Here is a 5,000-nt window from a genome sequence, read left to right as displayed (position 1 = left end):
AGTACCTGGTACCTGCTGCTCCATCAGGGATAGTACCTGGTACCTGCTGCTCCATCAGGGATAGTACCTGGTACCTGCTGCTCCTCCATCAGGGATAGTACCTGGTACCTGCTGCTCCATCAGGGATAGTACCTGGTACCTGCTCCTCCATCAGGGATAGTACCTGGTACCTGCTGCTCCTCCATCAGGGATAGTACCTGGTACCTGCTGCTCCATCAGGGATAGTACCTGGTACCTGCTGCTCCATCAGGGATAGTACCTGGTACCTGCTGCTCCATCAGGGATAGTACCTGGTACCTGCTGCTCCATCAGGGATAGTACCTGGTACCTGCTCCTACATCAGGGTTAGTACCTGCTCCTCCATCAGGGTTAGTACCTGGTACCTGCTCCTCCATCAGGGTTAGTACCTGCTCCTCCATCAGGGATAGTACCTGGTACCTGCTGCTCCATCAGGGATAGTACCTGGTACCTGCTGCTCCATCAGGGATAGTACCTGGTACCTGCTGCTGCTCCATCAGGGATAGTACCTGGTACCTGCTCCTCCATCAGGGATAGTACCTGGTACCTGCTGCTCTTCCATCAGGGATAGTACCTGGTACCTGCTGCTCCATCAGGGATAGTACCTGGTACCTGCTGCTCCTCCATCAGGGATAGTACCTGGTACCTGCTGCTCCATCAGGGATAGTACCTGCTGCTCCTCCATCAGGGTTAGTACCTGCTGCTCCATCAGGGATAGTACCTGGTACCTGCTGCTCCATCAGGGATAGTACCTGGTACCTGCTGCTCCATCAGGGATAGTACCTGGTACCTGCTCCTCCATCAGGGATAGTACCTGGTACCTGCTGCTCCATCAGGGATAGTACCTGCTGCTCCTCCATCAGGGATAGTACCTGCTGCTCCATCAGGGATAGTACCTGGTACCTGCTGCTCCATCAGGGATAGTACCTGCTGCTCCATCAGGGATAGTACCTGGTACCTGCTGCTCCATCAGGGATAGTACCTGGTACCTGCTGCTCCATCAGGGATAGTACCTGGTACCTGCTGCTCCATCAGGGATAGTACCTGGTACCTGCTGCTCCTCCATCAGGGATAGTACCTGGTACCTGCTGCTCCTCCATCAGGGTTAGTACCTGCTGCTGCTCCATCAGGGATAGTACCTGGTACCTGCTGCTGCTCCATCAGGGATAGTACCTGGTACCTGCTGCTCCTCCATCAGGGTTAGTACCTGCTGCTGCTCCATCAGGGATAGTACCTGGTACCTGCTGCTGCTCCATCAGGGATAGTACCTGGTACCTGCTCCTCCATCAGGGATAGTACCTGGTACCTGCTGCTCCATCAGGGATAGTACCTGGTACCTGCTGCTCCATCAGGGATAGTACCTGCTGCTCCATCAGGGATAGTACCTGCTCCTCCATCAGGGATAGTACCTGGTACCTGCTGCTGCTCCATCAGGGATAGTACCTGGTACCTGCTCCTCCATCAGGGATAGTACCTGGTACCTACTGCTCCATCAGGGATAGTACCTGGTACCTGCTGCTCCATCAGGGATAGTACCTGGTACCTGCTGCTCCATCAGGGATAGTACCTGGTACCTGCTCCTCCATCAGGGATAGTACCTGGTACCTACTGCTCCATCAGGGATAGTACCTGCTGCTCCATCAGGGATAGTACATACTGCTCCATCAGGGATAGTACCTGCTGCTCCATCAGGGATAGTATCTGGTACCTGCTGCTCCTCCATCAGGGATAGTACCTGGTACCTGCTGCTCCATCAGGGATAGTACCTGGTACCTGCTCCTCCATCAGGGATAGTACCTGGTACCTGCTGCTGCTCCATCAGGGATAGTACCTGGTACCTGCTCCTCCATCAGGGATAGTACCTGGTACCTGCTCCTCCATCAGGGATTGTACCTGGTACCTGCTCCTCCATCAGGGATAGTACCTGGTACCTGCTGCTCCATCAGGGATAGGACCTGGTACCTGCTGCTCCTCCATCAGGGATAGTACCTGCTCCTCCATCAGGGATAGTACCTGGTACCTGCTCCTCCATCAGGGATAGTACCTGGTACCTGCTGCTGCTCCATCAGGGATAGTACCTGCTCCTCCATCAGGGATAGTACCTGGTACCTGCTGCTCCTCCATCAGGGATAGTACCTGGTACCTGCTGCTCCTCCATCAGGGATAGTACCTGGTACCTGCTGCTCCATCAGGGATAGTACCTGGTACCTGCTGCTCCATCAGGGATAGTACCTGGTACCTGCTGCTGCTCCATCAGGGATAGTACCTGGTACCTGCTGCTCCTCCATCAGGGATAGTACCTGGTACCTGCTGCTCCATCAGGGATAGTACCTGGTACCTGCTGCTCCTCCATCAGGGATAGTACCTGCTCCTCCATCAGGGATAGTACCTGGTACCTGCTGCTCCTCCATCAGGGATAGTACCTGGTACCTGCTGCTCCATCAGGGATAGTACCTGGTACCTGCTGCTCCATCAGGGATAGTACCTGGTACCTGCTCCTCCATCAGGGATAGTACCTGGTACCTGCTGCTCCATCAGGGATAGTACCTGGTACCTGCTGCTCCTCCATCAGGGATAGTACCTGGTACCTGCTGCTCCTCCATCAGGGATAGTACCTGGTACCTGCTGCTCCATCAGGGATAGTACCTGGTACCTGCTGCTCCATCAGGGATAGTACCTGCTGCTCCTCCATCAGGGATAGTACCTGCTGCTGCTCCATCAGGGATAGTACCTGGTACCTGCTGCTCCATCAGGGATAGTACCTGCTGCTCCATCAGGGATAGTACCTGGTACCTGCTGCTGCTCCATCAGGGATAGTACCTGGTACCTGCTCCTCCATCAGGGATAGTACCTGGTACCTGCTGCTCCATCAGGGATAGTACCTGGTACCTGCTGCTGCTCCATCAGGGATAGTACCTGGTACCTGCTGCTGCTCCATCAGGGATATTACCTGGTACCTGCTGCTGCTCCATCAGGGATAGTACCTGGTACCTGCTGCTCCATCAGGGATAGTACCTGGTACCTGCTCCTCCATCAGGGATAGTACCTGGTACCTGCTGCTCCATCAGGGATAGTACCTGGTACCTGCTGCTGCTCCATCAGGGATAGTACCTGGTACCTGCTGCTCCATCAGGGATAGTACAGGGTACCTGCTCCTCCATCAGGGATAGTACCTGGTACCTGCTGCTGCTCCATCAGGGATAGTACCTGCTGCTCCATCAGGGATAGTACCTGCTGCTCCTCCATCAGGGATAGTACCTGGTACCTGCTGCTCCTCCATCAGGGATAGTACCTGCTGCTGCTCCATCAGGGATAGTACCTGGTACCTGCTCCTCCATCAGGGATAGTACCTGGTACCTGCTGCTCCATCAGGGATAGTACCTGGTACCTGCTGCTCCATCAGGGATAGTACCTGGTACCTGCTGCTCCTCCATCAGGGATAGTACCTGGTACCTGCTCCTCCATCAGGGATAGTACCTGCTGCTGCTCCATCAGGGATAGTACCTGGTACCTGCTGCTCCATCAGGGATAGTACCTGGTACCTGCTGCTCCTCCATCAGGGATAGTACCTGGTACCTGCTGCTCCATCAGGGATAGTACCTGGTACCTGCTGCTCCATCAGGGATAGTACCTGGTACCTGCTGCTCCATCAGGGATAGTACCTGGTACCTGCTGCTGCTCCATCAGGGGTAGTACCTGGTACCTGCTGCTCCTCCATCAGGGATAGTACCTGCTCCTCCATCAGGGATAGTACCTGGTACCTGCTGCTCCATCAGGGATAGTACCTGGTACCTGCTGCTCCATCAGGGATAGTACCTGGTACCTGCTGCTCCTCCATCAGGGATAGTACCTGGTACCTGCTGCTGCTCCATCAGGGATAGTACCTGGTACCTGCTGCTCCATCAGGGATAGTACCTGGTACCTGCTGCTGCTCCATCAGGGATAGTACCTGGTACCTGCTGCTCCATCAGGGATAGTACCTGGTACCTGCTGCTCCATCAGGGATAGTACCTGGTACCTGCTGCTCCATCAGGGATAGCATCTGACCAATCACAGACATGGAGAAACCCTGCAGAGCTACGTTACCATGGAGCATCAGACAATTATTCTTCAATTATATGAAGAATTCAAACATCATCAGGCCAAAAGTAAGCAGGAAGTAAAGCTGGCAGGAAGTTACCGACTCTGTTAATGTGTAAATTCATGAGATCATACAATATTAATTTATCAGACAATATAAACGGACAGCACTCTGATCATTCAATGTCACTTTATTACGGTACAGACGTTTGGGGCAGAGCGCTTCCTCAGTGCCCTTCCTTTCATAAGAGACATTAAGTTAGTTTAATATTCAACATTCAAAATACAAACCTATTATGCTTCAACCATTTGAGTGAATGATTTCAAACCAACTGTATAACAGACTAATATCCCTCATGTGCCTCAAGGCTTGTTTTACAAATATATATTTCGGCTAATTAAAAAATTGCATCTATCACTAAAAGCTCTTTCTCTCCTAAGCGCTCCTCTCGCGATCCGCGTGTTGACAGGATCTTATAAGAATGGGCAGGTCATTTTCTAAGAGAGCTGATTGGTCAGGAGGTGCTTTCATACTCATTGATCTCTTATCCAGAACATAACCTGCTCCGGAGCAGGTTAGCCGTTCAGCATCAGTTACCATGGTGATTTACCCCGGAGCAGGTTAGCCGTTCAGCATCAGTTACCATGGTGATTTACCCCGGAGCAGGTGAGCCGTTCAGCATCAGTTACCATGGTGATTTACCCCGGAGCAGGTTAGCCGTTCAGCATCAGTTACCATGGTGATTTACCCCGGAGCAGGTTAGCCGTTCAGCATCAGTTACCATGGTGATTTACCCCGGAGCAGGTGAGCCCTTCAGCATCAGTTACCATGGTGATTTACCCCGGAGCAGGTGAGCCGTTCAGCATCAGTTACCATGGTGATTTACCCCGGAGCAGGTTAG

This window comes from Scomber japonicus, chromosome 7 (assembly GCF_027409825.1).
Source record: "Scomber japonicus isolate fScoJap1 chromosome 7, fScoJap1.pri, whole genome shotgun sequence".
In the NCBI taxonomy this organism is placed as follows: Eukaryota; Metazoa; Chordata; class Actinopteri; order Scombriformes; family Scombridae; genus Scomber; species Scomber japonicus.
This window is presented reverse-complemented; position numbering follows the sequence as displayed.